Source organism: Periplaneta americana, chromosome 9 (assembly GCF_040183065.1).
Source record: "Periplaneta americana isolate PAMFEO1 chromosome 9, P.americana_PAMFEO1_priV1, whole genome shotgun sequence".
Lineage (NCBI taxonomy): Eukaryota > Metazoa > Arthropoda > Insecta > Blattodea > Blattidae > Periplaneta > Periplaneta americana.
This window is the reverse complement of record NC_091125.1, coordinates 39,417,594-39,435,060: the sequence shown is the minus strand read 5'-3', so window position 1 is coordinate 39,435,060 and position 17,467 is coordinate 39,417,594. Positions and strand designations below refer to the sequence as shown.

The 17,467-nt window shown below is 38.0% G+C and overlaps 1 long non-coding RNA gene across 1 annotated transcript; it reads right to left on the bottom strand.

Annotated features, from left to right (window-relative positions):
- Positions 1–538: 538 nt before the first annotated feature.
- Positions 539–14,846, bottom strand: LOC138705847 (uncharacterized). The gene is made up of 3 exons (XR_011333837.1): positions 14,557–14,846; positions 1,811–1,947; positions 539–1,603 (listed from the first exon to the last, which is right to left on the bottom strand). It is a non-coding gene; the product is annotated as an uncharacterized lncRNA (long non-coding RNA).
- Between the last annotated feature and the right edge of the window lie 2,621 nt (positions 14,847–17,467).

Here is a 17,467-nt window from a genome sequence, read left to right as displayed (position 1 = left end):
GGTAACAGCACAGCCAAGAAAGCAGTACAAAACAGAATAATGGCAATAACACTGGAATACAAAACACAGAAGGAAGAAACCCGCAGTCTTCAGTACTTAAGAAGAATTGGGTACAATTTTAGCTTCTGAAGAGGCATGAAATACAGGCATTCTGTGCTCGTTGATCATGTCCCATCTTTCAAAAAAACAAGCTATAGTCATACTCTGTTTTTATACATCTTCCAACTTACTCCACTCGAATTTATCTTTAACCACTTATAAATATTAAATTCAACCTCCAGAATAGTGCAATAATTCAGTATGTTCTAAATATGAGTTTTTAACAGAGCATAAACTGTAATTTACACTGAAAACGACACAAAGAACACTTATAGCTTCGACATACTTCGCGTATTCGTCACTGGAAGCAAGCTTTCAAAATGATAGTGGGGTGGTCTGACTGCTGGGGTTGCGAGGGAAACAACTGTGTCCTGCCCGTTGCGCGCTGCGTACAGTTTGAAACAAAAGTAACAACACTATGAAATAATAATTTCGTGAAAAATGAAAATAACTTTATTGTTAAATCATAAACATCAGAAACAACGAAGACAATGACAACGACATTTTGATATATTTTAATAGCCTACATCAATTTCTTACACATCCTCAAAATGAACCAACAAAAAGCACATAAACATAGCATTTACATTAGTGATCCTCCACTAACGATCTTACATTTTTGAGTATCTAACTTGTTACATAGTTCATCAAACGAATTAATTTTGTTTATTTGTAACCACTTAATTCGTTACGGTACTGTTCAAAGTTCTTAACGTTGTGCCTTCTCATTGCAGGGTTCATTCTTGTTGAGTAATACGATTGTATAATCGTTCCGGTAAGCCTGGAAATAACCTTGGCATATCACTAAGTTTTAAGAAACAGCTATTTCGGAGTATTTCTGCACATTTCTTTCTCTGTCTCTAGAATCATGTAGTAGGTACAAACGTTTACTTCTAAGTGTTTATACACACAACTGAATGCTTTGTTGGCGTGAAGACATTTCGTGGTATATTTTCTAGTCACAAGCTTCTCCTTTTCAGATGGAAATTTGAAAACTGTATAACTGCTCTCAAGTAGAGCACTCTGGTAGGCCTAATTGCTGGTACACTGGCGTTCGAAGAAAGTGTTCGATAATTTGTTCGTGTAAGTGTGGCTTTTTTAGTCATTATTCCTATGAATAGATGGCGAAGATAAGTCAGTGTTGCCAATAGTACATAACTATACCCGTATTATGAAATTCAACACTTCATCCCCCTTGAATGATTGTAAAAATAAAAAAACACTACATTTAGCGGAACCGCTATTACCGTCAATTATGAAAATAAATTGTACTTGATCTATATCAATATTTTTGCAAACACTTTTTTACCCGTTCCTGTAATAGATTCACCTATTGAAAAACTAGCAGAACTTGTTCAAAGTTTCTCAATTTGTTATATATTTGGTTCTGACCTATCCGTGGTTAGGACGTTCGCTCACCCTTATGATCAGAAAATTGTAGGCCAGATACCTTTGAACGCCAGTGTACACGCAGACACACAGGCACTCTACATTTAGAAGCCATCTGTAAAAAAAGTATAAGGATAAATTAATTTCATTTTTTAAATAGAATTAAAATATTACTTTAATTTTAGTTCATTGAATTTATTTTTCTTTAGGGCTATACATGCGTTAGAAATAACTTTACTACGCACATCAACTTTTTATTCCTTTCCAAAATTCACTTTAATAATTTATTAATAGTTTGATGACGTACATATTGTCTACTTACTTGATAGGCTACCTATTTATCCTGTTCATTACATTAGCTAACAATTACTTCATTACGACGATTTAAACTCAGAATTATCTTGCATTTTAGATGTACCCAAAGCGACAGAGAAGGTGATGACGTCGAGAGAACGCTTCCTGGAAAGAATAAGACGTAATAGAATTAACAGTGAAGGTACAGTAATTGTTTACAGCCTGAAGTGGTGGCGCTTCCAGCTACGCACAAGTTCTATTTTTACTGTAAATAAAAGAATAAGGATAAATTAATTTCATTTTTGAAATAAAATTAAAAAATTGGTTTAATTTCAGTACACTGAATTTATTTTTCTTTATGGGAACACTCAACCTAAATTGGAGAAAAAGTGTCATCGAAATGAAAAATTAAATTTCTGCACTAATTTACGTGACAGAACTAAATCAATACGCAAAATTCTTCCCCTATTCATTGAGAAGTCACAGTCAAATGCACAAAGCCAAAAAATAAAAAATGATAATTAAAAGTGATATTTCAATTAATGATTGATTAAAAATAGAAATATTTTTTTTATTTTGAAAAGTATTGGATCTAATGAGCTGAGATTTTGCATGTTAATTTTCCATGTGTATATTAAATTTTTTCTCCAAATTTGAAAAAGATTGGTCAAATAGGAAAAAAGTTCCAAAATATAGCCGAGTGTCCCCTTAAGGCTAAACATGCGTTAGAAGTAACTTTACTACGCACTTCAACTTCTTATTCCTTTCCAAAATTCACTTTAATAATTTACTTATATGGTCTACTTACTTAATATGCTACCTATTTATCCTGTTCATTACATTAGCTAACAAACACTTTATTACGACTATTTAAATTCAGAATTTTGTTGCATTTTAGATTTACGCAGAGCGAGAGAGAGGCAAATGATGGAAAGACTCAAAATGACAGGTCACTACCCGTACTACCCGCACCAGAAAAGAATGACACACTTAGACAGACGTCCCAAAGAAGAAGGTAAAGTAATTGTTTATATCCTGAAGTGGTGGCGCTTCCAGCTGCTCACAAGTTCGATTGCTGGTAGCAAAGAGGAGATTTATGGAGTAGAGCCATTCAGCCAGTTAGTCCAAACCGCTTGTTAAATTTGTCGCAGTTCGTAGAACCTGCTGTTAAATATTTGAATTAAGTTCTTTACAGAAAGGAAGAATATTAATTTAAACACAATTCTCTAGCTTTTTAATGTGGCAATAAACATAATGCTAAAATAAACGATAAAATAAACTCGAAACGAATTATTATTACATTCTTGTTTCCTATTCAAGTGTGTAGGCAGTCAGGACAGGAATATGATATTATGCCTGCAGCCTTGAAACACACTTTCGCTTATTTTGGCTGTGGTTTACCCCTATACTTCCCCATTTCAGTGATAATACCGCATACACAATAATGAAACGTAGTAAGTTATTCAAAAAAATAATTAAAAAAAGTAAATGGATTGTTGAGCACATTAATAAAGTACTTCGTTTTCCATTTGTAATATTTCTCTTACAATTTTTTATTCCAATCCAATTAATTATTTTTTCATTAAGGGTATTAACAATACTGAATGCTTTATGGCCGCTGGGTCGGTAGTAGCCAGCATCATATAAGCTGCGCTTATATTTCATCTAAATCCCAGAACGAAATCATTGTAGTGCAATGAAACGTTAAAGCGGTCGGTCAAGTCTCCTTGGTAGTGGTGGTTGGTTGATGTTTCGAAAAGTAAAGTGTTAAATTGGTAAATACGTAGTACATCACCCATACTTTTTTAGAAAAACCCTGCTGAATTTTTGGTTTACGAAAAATATTCATCTTTATGGGAAAACTCACTCCCGCCACTCCATTAGAACAACGTATTATATTTTTCGTGAACCAAAACACAATACGGCATTGCTACGAAGTGGTGCTGAAATACTGTACATGTTAAATTAACTTAATGTGCGGTAACAGTAGCCTAGATTGTGTGTGTGCAGACGCATCTTCGGATAGTATAGTATTATGTGGAGCATAGGGCTGCAACAAGCAAGGCTAGGTAGAACTACATCTTAGACAGGTAAGATAATATGATACATATGTTTGCAGATGTAGCGAGGTAACCTTCCGCCGCTCTGATGTCGCCCAGTGCACAGACGAAGTGTCGGAAGTCTACCCCCTTCTTCCTGACGAGAGTCAAGGATTTTAAATTATACATATAAGAGCATGTTGATTTGTAGTTTTACTTTATTTGTAGCTGCTTATTATTTCATATTTCTATTGAGGTTATGAAATTTGCGGATATTTTTTAACACGTATATTAGTTGTATTTTCCCAGTTTTTTCCACATAGACGTGGATCACCGTCATACCCATAGAAAGCTTGTTCAGCCAGGTGCGATACTTAAACTGATAAGTGAAAGACCTAGCCCGATAGATGAAAAGTGATGTGAAGGATTGACTAGAGTTTAAAAGGAGTCGAGTTGTGATTCTTTAAATTGGCACTTCACTTGGAGGGACTACCCAAACATACAAACAAACATAAGGCCAGAGATTATATACGAAGTCTTCAAAATGAAACAAGACATTTGCAAAAACATGCACAATCCAATTTAACTAGAGTTTAATATCATTAAAAAATGAGACTATGTGAGGTATATATCACTTTGCACCAAGATCCATATGTGCACTTCATATCTTTGTTTACTTTACTTTTTCTGGTTACAAAACACAGCCAACAGCGTTTTAAACTTATCTGTTGACGTACTTTGTTGCCTACAAGAAGATTTTTGAATGCTGAAAATTATCGTTTGACATCACATGAAGGGTCCAGGGAAGAAACCAGGTAAGTCACTTTTTCCTTGAAACCTGTTTTCTTCGCTGAAAGAGTTGACTTACCTATCTCTTATCATGTACACCAAAAATTTGAAGGCAAATAAACCCATGACTAATCTGTTTCTTTTCCTGTTTCATACCTCTAAACGATAGTCCTTTCCATAGAGAATCTAATGGCACCTCGAACTCCATCTCGACAAAAAAGTGACTTACCTGGTTTTTTCCCTGGACCCTTCACATGAAGTTATTCACAAAATTTTAGTGTATAAATTGTAATTTTTGTAAGATTCAGGTTCAAGCAAGCCACATTTTCTCGTTATTTTTTTACATTGAGCACAGTGCTGTAACCAAGGTATTTATTTCGACAGTACCATGTCTAATTTTGTCTTCACAACCTCATCAGTGGACCCTTGTGCGTGACAAATATCTTCCGTTAGGATTCTACTGCTTCGAATAATTTTTCAGGAGGCATCACGAACAGACTCACACAATCCGCACACATAATACAACAAATCACGCACTCGACACTCAGACTGCTAGCATGCCAATAGACAGAAAAGGTAGTTATGGAGTTTAAGTCAGGTACGGAGGAGTATTTGGAAATCCTTCTTGTGCAGTAGGCCAAAGGCAGAGTGTGGTGTTGTTTTGGCTTTTCCACACTTACACTTCATATATGCAAGAATTTTCCGCCATCAAGTAGTCTACAGTTAACAAAAAAAAAATATATATTATGTGCTGACAAACAATCCAAAATATATTTTTACGAAATATGCTAATTTGAGGTTTTCTGACACAAAATCCTAGAAATATACAACATTGTATGCTCAATAGTCTTTTATATAGAACGCCAGAAATGTGCAAACATATGTACGAGTAACTTTAAATATTCGTCATTACAGACGTTCAAAAATGTATAAAATGTTTTTGCATGGATTGCTTACGAATCCTCGCCCTATTAATATAACATTCAATGAAAATCAGTGAATGCAATGACACATGCTTAATGATCAATTTCGTTTTGCTCTTTGCAGAAATACGGGTTGTCAACTATGAAGAAGAAGAAGAACTCGAACCAGTGAAGGTCAAAAAGCGTAATTTCTTCATTAGATTATTCTTTCGGATTTGTAGTTGCTGTTGTCCTTGTTTGTGCAAGAGAAAGAGAAGATTTTAAGTGTATGTAGTGATCACTAGAGATGGAAAAATTCCTTCCTAAACAAAGCATGAGCACAATCATGATATTTAATTTGAAAATACGTGATTGTGCTTATTCCATCTTAATAAAGCTGCACTGTACGTAAGAAACGTAAATTCAGTCACTAAGCACCAAACTGTACTCTTAAGAAGACACTACAGTAGTGTTATTAAACAGTACTTTGTTTACGAAAAAATTGTTCCATCTCTACTTATTAAAACAGAGGAGAAATTAATAGAGTTAAAAGGTGACATATTCTAATTGTAGTTAAATGTAAAATGCAATATCACCAAAAAAAAAAAAAAATATATATATATATATATAAATCGATCCCCAATTTCGCGAATTGAAGGCCCCTCCCTTATACTTCTTGTATTTCTCTTGTTCTCCTTGTCTTCCCGTTGTCCTCATTGACTTAACCTTGATCTCATTGGATTCCCCTTATTCTCTTCGCATTCACTATGTTGTCCTTTAATGCCTATTTTTATCCTTACATTGCCCTGTCCTCATTGTATTCTCAAAGTAACTCTTGTACTCCTCTTCCTTGCTCTCCTTTCATTCCTCTCGTTTTCCTCGCAGTACTTTTGTTTTAATTGCATACTCCTTGTTCTCCTTTCATTCCTTGGCTTGGCTTGGCTTGGCTTGGCTTGGCTTGGCTTGGCTTGGCTTGGCTTGGCTTGGCTTGGCTTGGCTTGGCTTGGCTTGGCTTGGCTTGGCTTGGCTTGGCTTGGCTTGGCTTGGCTTGGCTTGGCTTGGCTTGGCTTGGCTTGGCTTGGCTTGGCTTGGCTTGGCTTGGCTTGGCTTGGCTTGGCTTGGCTTGGCTTGGCTTGGCTTGGCTTGGCTTGGCTTGGCTTGGCTTGGCTTGGCTTGGCTTGGCTTGGCTTGGCTTGGCTTGGCTTGGCTTGGCTTGGCTTGGCTTGGCTTGGCTTGGCTTGGCTTGGCTTGGCTTGGCTTGGCTTGGCTTGGCTTGGCTTGGCTTGGCTTGGCTTGGCTTGGCTTGGCTTGGCTTGGCTTGGCTTGGCTTGGCTTGGCTTGGCTTGGCTTGGCTTGGCTTGGCTTGGCTTGGCTTGGCTTGGCTTGGCTTGGCTTGGCTTGGCTTGGCTTGGCTTGGCTTGGCTTGGCTTGGCTTGGCTTGGCTTGGCTTGGCTTGGCTTGGCTTGGCTTGGCTTGGCTTGGCTTGGCTTGGCTTGGCTTGGCTTGGCTTGGCTTGGCTTGGCTTGGCTTGGCTTGGCTTGGCTTGGCTTGGCTTGGCTTGGCTTGGCTTGGCTTGGCTTGGCTTGGCTTGGCTTGGCTTGGCTTGGCTTGGCTTGGCTTGGCTTGGCTTGGCTTGGCTTGGCTTGGCTTGGCTTGGCTTGGCTTGGCTTGGCTTGGCTTGGCTTGGCTTGGCTTGGCTTGGCTTGGCTTGGCTTGGCTTGGCTTGGCTTGGCTTGGCTTGGCTTGGCTTGGCTTGGCTTGGCTTGGCTTGGCTTGGCTTGGCTTGGCTTGGCTTGGCTTGGCTTGGCTTGGCTTGGCTTGGCTTGGCTTGGCTTGGCTTGGCTTGGCTTGGCTTGGCTTGGCTTGGCTTGGCTTGGCTTGGCTTGGCTTGGCTTGGCTTGGCTTGGCTTGGCTTGGCTTGGCTTGGCTTGGCTTGGCTTGGCTTGGCTTGGCTTGGCTTGGCTTGGCTTGGCTTGGCTTGGCTTGGCTTGGCTTGGCTTGGCTTGGCTTGGCTTGGCTTGGCTTGGCTTGGCTTGGCTTGGCTTGGCTTGGCTTGGCTTGGCTTGGCTTGGCTTGGCTTGGCTTGGCTTGGCTTGGCTTGGCTTGGCTTGGCTTGGCTTGGCTTGGCTTGGCTTGGCTTGGCTTGGCTTGGCTTGGCTTGGCTTGGCTTGGCTTGGCTTGGCTTGGCTTGGCTTGGCTTGGCTTGGCTTGGCTTGGCTTGGCTTGGCTTGGCTTGGCTTGGCTTGGCTTGGCTTGGCTTGGCTTGGCTTGGCTTGGCTTGGCTTGGCTTGGCTTGGCTTGGCTTGGCTTGGCTTGGCTTGGCTTGGCTTGGCTTGGCTTGGCTTGGCTTGGCTTGGCTTGGCTTGGCTTGGCTTGGCTTGGCTTGGCTTGGCTTGGCTTGGCTTGGCTTGGCTTGGCTTGGCTTGGCTTGGCTTGGCTTGGCTTGGCTTGGCTTGGCTTGGCTTGGCTTGGCTTGGCTTGGCTTGGCTTGGCTTGGCTTGGCTTGGCTTGGCTTGGCTTGGCTTGGCTTGGCTTGGCTTGGCTTGGCTTGGCTTGGCTTGGCTTGGCTTGGCTTGGCTTGGCTTGGCTTGGCTTGGCTTGGCTTGGCTTGGCTTGGCTTGGCTTGGCTTGGCTTGGCTTGGCTTGGCTTGGCTTGGCTTGGCTTGGCTTGGCTTGGCTTGGCTTGGCTTGGCTTGGCTTGGCTTGGCTTGGCTTGGCTTGGCTTGGCTTGGCAGGAATCGAACTCCCGCCAAGTCGTAATTCCGGTTCGATATGCAAGCATCTCAGCTAACTGAACTACGCCGGGAGCTACTACTAATAGTAATACTGTACTTAGATATAAAATCATTATCTTGCAGATTCAGCTTACATATAATGAAATATTGACTAAATATCTTAGATCTGGTTCTTTCTCGGTCGATAAGCTCGTCTATCGGATGACCAGTCTCCGATGTGGGCTTTAATTCCGTACATACTTCATATTGCTGACTCGCTCGTTCCTTGCCATCACGAACCAATTCCTCTATAATTCCTTCCGGTTGCTCGGTATTCACTTCTCTCGTCCGTAAATATCCACTTGCGGAGACCTTGTTTTTCTGTGATTTGAAGTTCCTCTGACAATGCTCTAAATCGTATAGTTTTCCATTTATTTTTATTTTATCCTTAACTAATATCGCAAACTGACCTCTCGATCTTGCTTCTTTCATAAATGGTAGCAACATCTTTCTCTTACTCCTTATTTCCACACTGTAGTCCTGCTCAATTTTTTTATTCGTTCCTTTCAGCAGTAATCTAAGATAAATAGCCTAATTTAGTCCTCATACTTGTAAATTTTACTAGTATGGGACGATTTTTCCCTCTTCCAATTCTGAAGGCTCCTTCAATCTGCTCTTTGTTCAGGCTCAGGCTAAAAATCTCATTACACATATGAGTAACTAAATTATATGTTACTAATCTATTTTCACTCCGGTCTTCATCTATAACTAGAATTGCATCTGTAAAAGCTCCTTGTGTCTCAATAGGTAACAATACAGCACATCGTACTGATATTGCAATTTATATTTTCCTACATTTATCTAAGAAACTGTGCAGAAAGCAAACAAAAACAGTGACTTGTACACGAATGCAACATAATAGAGTCCCATTTGTGTGAGCGGAGTAATCACACTTTCTATTCGGACGGTGTTATGCAAAAATGGGTTAACCAACAAAACAATAGTTATTCCTTGACCACCTCTGTAGTGTAGGGGTCAGCATGCTGGTCTCTTACGCAGAGGGCCCGGGTTCGATTCCCAGTCGGGTTGAATTTCCTGGTTGACGTTTTTCAGGGTTTTTCCTCAACCCTAAGGCAAATGCCAGTAAATTCGGGCCACAACATCCCTGAAAATCACCGGCTCATCACCGAAATCATATTCATAACAAATCAGGCATACATATACAGTCGCCATCTAGTTCACAACAATAGAAACAGTCTCAACAATAGTACACAGGCCTTCGGATTTCAACCAAAGATTAACTCGCTATATGACCAAAGATGTTAAAGCGAGTATAAATAAAAGCGAGGAAAAAAAATATATAGTTATTCCGTGGCTGTCTCTAGGAAAGCTGCGGGCTTCGGCTTGGCAAAACATAAGCATATACAGGTTACAATCTTCGCGAAAGTCATAAACATCCTTAATGTTGTTTATAGGAGTTTCATATGACAGGTCTCGAAAAGCTTTCATAGCCTTGTGATTAACACCAGGTACTGTTAAATCGTGCGTGATGTGAAACAATATGACACAGTGTATTCATAATGAAAGTGATAGTAAGTAGTTATGAACTTCATATGAAAATTATGCAGGAAAACGGTGGAGTGCAACGTGTGATAGGCCTACATAATTTTGATTTCCACGTAGAGATGAGAACTAAAATATTATCTATAAAATATTATCATTTGAAACTCCATTTTGCGACCCTAACTCGTGTAAATGAATAGGCCTATCTACTGCATTAAGTCAACATGGAGGATACACCTATTTGCTCGCTGTTTTCTATTAATTCACTGTCTCTCTTTCAGCTTATATCATGAGTTTGCTGGATACTGCCGTGAGTTATCTACTGCATTAAGTCAACATGGACGATACACCTATTTGCTCGCTGTTTTCTATTAATTCACTGTCTCTCTTTCAGCTTATATCATGAGTTTGCTGGATACTGCCGTGAGTTATCTACTGCATTAAGTCAACATGGAGGATACACCTATTTGCTCGCTGTTTTCTATTAATTCACTGTCTCTCTTTCAGCTTATATCATGAGTTTGCTGGATACTGCCGTGAGTTATCTACTGCATTAAGTCAACATGGAGGATACACCTTCTATTTGCTCGCTGTTTTCTATTAATTCACTGTCTCTCTTTCCGCTTATATCATGAGTTTGCTGGATACTGCCGTGAGTTATCTACTGCATTAAGTCAACATGGAGGATACACCTATTTGCTCGCTGTTTTCTATTAATTCACTGTCTCTCTTTCAGCTTATATCATGAGTTTGCTGGATACTGCCGTGAGTTATCTACTGCATTAAGTCAACATGGAGGATACACCTTCTATTTGCTCGCTGTTTTCTATTTATTCACTGTCTCTCTTTCCGCTTATATCATGAGTTTGCTGGATATTGCCGTGAGTTATCTACTGCATTAAGTCAACATGGAGGATACACCTATTTGCCGCTGTTTTCTATTAATTCACTGTCTCTCTTTCAGCTTATATCATGAGTTTGCTGGATACTGCCGTGAGTTATCTACTGCATTAAGTCAACATGGACGATACACCTATTTGCTCGCTGTTTTCTATTAATTCACTGTCTCTCTTTCAGCTTATATCATGAGTTTAACTGAATGTAACAAAGTTAAGGAAATCTGGCACAAAATTCAACATATAATAAGTATATGGCTTAACACACCATATACATCTATACAACCTAGCATGATTACGCAACCTGACTTTCATTATTTACCATTTCAAAAACATAATGCTGTGATTTGGATCATTAGCAATGTAGTATTCCTAATAATGGACTACAACAGGGGAAATGGAAATGGAAGAATTTATGGAAATTCTAAAACGTTCGAGGTACAAAGCCTATAATAAGAAACACGGGAAAAAACTTTATGGCAATGTACTGAATTATATATGAATAAGGTAAAATAATTCAAACACACTATGCCCAGCTAATCTATTTATGTTTACAATCCTCTATTGCATAAATGTTATAAACGAAGTGTTTAATTTAATTAATGACCATGTTATTACTGTTTTCTCTTTCTGAAACGTAATCTTCTTCCTTTAATACAATACTGTAAGTAATTTAGAAAAGATAGAATTGTTCAGTGACCTTATTTTTCTGTTTTGTGTTGTTAATTAATGAATTGTATTCTGTGATATCTCATATCTTTGTGATAGAAAAACTATGAAAACAATCTTATAAAAAAAAACAATATTATTTTATATTTTAAAAAATGATTAATCATCAAATAAATAAATAAGTAAATGGTTAAATGAATAATTTAAAAGCAGATAAATCAAGTACTTAATCAAAACTAGGACATACATAACTAAACAAACAAATTCATAAATATAAATAAATTAAATGAATAAATAATCATATAAAGTTGTAAATTAATAGTTTAACCAAATAAAAATTGATAATAAAGAAACTAAATAAAATAAGGACTCGGTAAAATTGTGGTCTGCCTGAGACTGAAATGAGCGGGGTTGGGGCTCATTTCATTAAATAAAATTAAAAAAAATTGTGTGAATGGAGCCGGTAGTAATACGAGATGCAACAAGGTTATACGCGCCTTCTATACTCGAGGTTGCCGGTTCGATCCCGGCCGAGATCGATGGCATTTAAGTGTGTGTAAATGCGATAAGCTCACGTCAGTAGATTTACTCGCAAGTAAAAGAACTCCTGCGGGACAAAATTCCGGCACACTGGCGACGCTGATATAACCTCTGCAGTTGTGAGCGTTGTTAAATAAACCATGATTTAATTTTAATTTAGCATAGACAGTAAGGAGAGGGAGATAATAAGATCAGTGGTTGTTGCGATCAAGAGGCAAAAGAGAAATGTCTTACTTACGACTTTTAATAAACCCGGAGGTTCACTGCCGCCCTCACATAAGCCCGCCATCAGTCCCTATCCTGAGCAAGATGAATCCAGTCTCTACAGTAATCATATCCCACCTTCTTCAAATCCAATTTAATATTACTCTCCCATCTATGTCTCAGCTTCCCCAAAGGTCTTTTTCCCTCCAGTATCCCAACTAACAGTCTATATACATTTCTGGATTCGCCCATACGTGCTACATATTCTGCCCATCTCAAACATCTGGATTTAATGTTTCTAATTATGTCAGGTGAAGAACAAAATGCATCCGGTTCTGCGTTATGTAACTTTCTCTACTCTCCTGTAACTTAATCCCTGTTAGCCCCAAATATTTTCCTAAGCACCTTATTCCCTAACACCCTTAACCTCTGTTTCTCTCTCAAAGTGAGAGTCCAAGCTCACAACCATACAGAACAGCCGATAATAACTGTTTTATAAATTCTGACTTCAGCTTTTTTGAGAGTTGACTGGATGACAAAAGCTTCTCAACCTAATAATAGCAGACATTTCCCCTATTTATTCTGCGTTTAATTTCCTCCGAGTGTCATTTACATTTGTTACTGTTGCTGTATTTGAATTTTTCCACCTCTTCAACGGATAAATTACCAATTTTTATATTTCCATTTCGTACTATGTTCTAGTCACGAGACATAATTATATACTTTGTCTTTTCGGGATTTATTTCGAAACGTATCTCTTTACTTGCTTCAAGTGTTTTCCCTAATAATTTATGGATTTTATAATACGTCTAGACGACACCAGCAGTGATAACTGTGATGATGATGATGATGATGATAATGATGATGATGATGATGATGAAGGGAAGAGGAGGAGGAAGAAGAAGAATATTGATAATGACTGTATGTGAAAGTGAACTTTTTGGAAACCCAACAACTACAGACCTGTGCATCCACTTGAAAGACTTTATGTATCGCTTACGGCTCACGGCCAGATACGAATATTGTAATAATTGGAGTTGTGATCATACTGTATAGCACACAGAAGAAGAAAAATGTAATTTATTTATGTTTGATATTTTGTGAAACCATATACTTTCACCTACCATATCCAATGGAATGCACTGAAATTAAATACAGTACCGAATGATGTTTTTGTAACTGTACGTACAACTGTTGCAGCAACGTCAGGTAGCCAGCAGATAGCTACGGGGCAGTGAGACAGCACTAGGGAACCCAGGTGCCTAGATAAGTTGCGCGGACAATACTCCTGGTTTCAGTATTAAAAGTGTCTTTTCCTACATTTGCAAATCACCATGACTTTTGATAACAGCAACTTGACCAAAAGTTTCAGCTTTCAGCATTATCTTTGAAAATGTTGAAATTTTCAATTTTTTTGTGTCGAGTGTTTGATGAGCTAATTCTTTGAAATCAGTAAAGCTCTCTTGAATCATTACAGAAAATGGTTGTTTGACTCTTGCTTTTGTGATTATACGCATGAGATTCATGTGTGTATGTGCCTTACATTTGCGTTTTCGCTTCTCTATGTGGCCAAGCCACGGTCACAACTAAGGGATGTGTGACCTCTTACCGGAAATTTATGAATAATGTCCTTAAATTTACCATTTGCCATATACATTGCAATCAATACCTGATTTTTGTTCTGGCTTGCACAGTTATCAGACAATAAAATCAGCTTTTTCTTATCTGTTGTAAGTGTACTCAAATATTTGTGGAGACAATGGGCTACTTCCAGGGATCCTCTACCTCCTACAGTTTCTATCCAGAGGCACATTGTTCCCATGCCTGTACCTTCGTCATGTATACCAAGGTTGCAACAAGCAATCTGCCACGAATAGTAACATTTCTGAGTGCGTCAGACTTGGAAGATACATCTGCTGCTGCATATCAAATGAAATCACAATGGTATGTCCAGACGAATTCGCATTTTCTGTATCAGCAGACATGGCATTTGAGGCTGCTTCAGCTTGTCTATGGTGGAACTCTCTCATAACAGAAGCTTCCTTATCACCTGTTTTCATTTGCATAGTAAGGCGATCACAAGTTGAACATGCGTCTATTCGTCGTCGAGCAAAGGAAAGATTAAATTGCGCTAAGAAAATTTCATTGTACCACTGACGACTAACTGGAGGCTTCATGTCGCCATGACAATACTTTTCCAAAAATGAGCGATACATCCTGCTTACATTCAAGTCTGGGGATAAGAACATCTTCTGTGGATTCTTGCTTCGAGAGTAGTGAAAGACTTTATATGTTCCATGATCTTCTCTCTCCATCCTTGATTTCTAAGAATTGTGTGAGCTCCACGCCTATTATCTTTACAGTCCATTTCACCTCTTACAATTTTTTCCCATATTAGTAGAACTCTTCTTGCAGTAATACCAAATGTATTGCAGAATGTTTTAAGACAGATTCTTACCTCATTTCCTCCACGAAGAAGAAGATAGTAGTGAAAAGAGTGCTGCCTTCTACTTTCACCTGGGTGCTCTTATTTACCATGTCTTCTCCATTTGATGGCCTGGGGATGCATGAGTCGAAACAAATAAGCCTGCTGCTTGGAGTATTCTCGCATTTCTTGGAACTGCCTAAACTGTCCTTTTCGATATTCTAGTCGAAGGCTGCTGCATGATAGTTTACACTTACAGTTCACCTACAATACAGTAAAATAGAATATACATTTTAGCACATATAAATGTGCCACATATTGCTCTTAATAATAATAATAATAATAATAATAATAATAATAATAATAATAATAATAATAATAATAATAATAATAATGTGGTGTGCACAACAAATACAGAAAGGCGAGAATAAGATTATTCCAGTATTCATATTAAACAGTGTAACGTACAAACATTTACAATATGGATAATTAATACTATCACTGGGCAATTCCGCAAAGCATAACCTTTGGAAAATATTGTCTGAGCGGTAGTTATGTGTTGTACTGACCACCATGGGGACTTACAATGCGTAGGCCTACCCATCTTTAGTGTCAGCCCAAAGACAAGTGCACAGCACATAAAATAATCTTCACACGCAATTTTTTATCCACGTCAAATGTGAGCTCTGCTAGACATATTTTCACTCAGGGATACCAAGACTCAAAGGGCTTTCGTGGCACAATCAAAATTACTCCATGTCTACCTGTATGCCCGCACTCCACACGAATATGAAAATTGAAGTTAAAACTTTTTTCGTCACAATTATATTAATTCTATAATTACTACTTTAATAAATTATATTCAGTTCACGATTTTTCATTTGTATTGTTTCACAACTTCTCTTATCACTGCATAATTTAATAATATTGAAGTGTCGGTTTGATTAATCTTGATAGTTTAACTTCATCTTGTTCCTATTTCGCATCTAGGTATTGCGCAAACTGAAAATTAATTAATGGTATTTGTGAATTTAAAAATGGTGTCGTTCTAATAATCTTATTGTTAATGTAGACAGAACTTGTTTATTTTTAGTAATAATGTTAATTTTTCATATTTAGTATTTGAATGACGTAACTTTAATCTTAAATCATCCTGGAAGACTAACTTTCCTGGTGTCATTTTCGATAAAGATCTTAGTTCTCTTTTCATGTTGATGACCTTTGTAATGCTTTAGACTCAATAAGGGGGGCAAAGGCTAATTGGGATTTCCCAGTCTCTGATTGGGTCAAAAACCCTGATGGAACTGATATTTAAACCATTGCGGTGAATTTCGGTGAAGTCCGGAGGGCCTAATTAGTCAAATCCACTCTCCTCACCTCCACGCTGGGGCCCCCTGGGATCTTCTAAGATGCGAAAGAGAGAGTGGTATGCGGAAAGCAATGGGAAGCTTCCGCATTTATATATATCCCAAGAAGATATTGGAATTAAGATTGCATGATGAGTCATTCCCTGGTAAAAAATTCCGGACGTAAACTATCCCCCCAATCGGATGTCCGGGAGGGGGATACTGGGGAAGGACGATTCATGACGGAGCCTACAGGAGAGAAGAAAAGAAGACCGACTGCTGGAACGCCTCTCGTTTCAGGTGAGTTGGAAAGCTTGAAGGAAGTAATGAAAAGAAACAGAGTGGATGTGATGAGAATATCAGAAGTGAGGTGGGAAGATAGTGGTTAGTAAAATGTAGCATGAGTTACAACAACTATTTCAACAATAAATCACAAATCACGAATTATATTCCCGATGGCTGTTTACTGCTATAAAGAATGTTCCTAAATTCAATAAATGAACCGAAAAAAAAACTTTATTTTTTGTTTTAGTATCTTGAAAAGTTCATAAATGTGTCTAAATGCAACGTGAGTTACTGTGGAATGACCCGAATCTAGTATTATTACTACGTATAACTTTTGTAATTGTATTAATTGTAGACTGCCTGAGTGGCAGAAAAGGCCTCAGGGTCTAACTCTGCCAGGTAAAATAAAATATATTATTATTGGTAACAGTAGTAGTAATACATTGAAATTCTTCGCCAGTGTGTTGAAGAAGAATGTCAGCAGATACAATAGCCAGTAAGATGGTACATGATGCGTTGCTTAGAAGTCTTTATTTTAAATCCTGGTGGCTATTTTAGCACTATCTACAGAATTATGCATGGTCTTCGTAAGCAAAGATGTAAAAATAAACATTCATTAACTAAAAATTGCCTGTAATGAAAAACAGAGCGAAAATGATTGCATGTATGCATATAGCTTCTAGTCACAAGCTTATAGTTTTGGAAATTTTAAAACTGGAACGTAATCCCTCTCTCTTATAGCATTTTGGTATTTGCTGGTACATCCAGGCACATAGACACACTATATTTATGAGCCGTATGTAAATAAAAGAATGTGGATAAATTAGGTTTTTTAATAAAAGTAAAAACTACTTCTATTTCAGTTCATTGAATTTATTTTTGTTTGAGATTTATACGACATGCTTTAGAAGTAATCGTTACTACGTTCTTCAGCTTTTGATTCATTTTCAAACTTCACTTTCATGATTTACTTATTGTTGATAGTTTGGTAACTACAATAAGGTTAAAAAAGAATGGGCCGGTGACAAATGTGTAAATAAGTTCCAGAAACAGAACAGTGTGCATGTCCGTCTCCTTGAAGTTCCAGTTCACAAGATGACACAATTAAACCATATAAATGTGTTGTATTTTGTTCTAAAATATTTTATAAAATAAAACAAAGGGTTGATTCTAGCTGCATCAGAGTCTCTGAAGAGTGAAATAGCAATAATATTGATAAATACTAAATCTATTGAAACGAGGTACAAAAGTATCGAAAATGAATGAGAAAGCAAATAATACGCTGCATTAAACCATGGGCCATTGTACCGTAG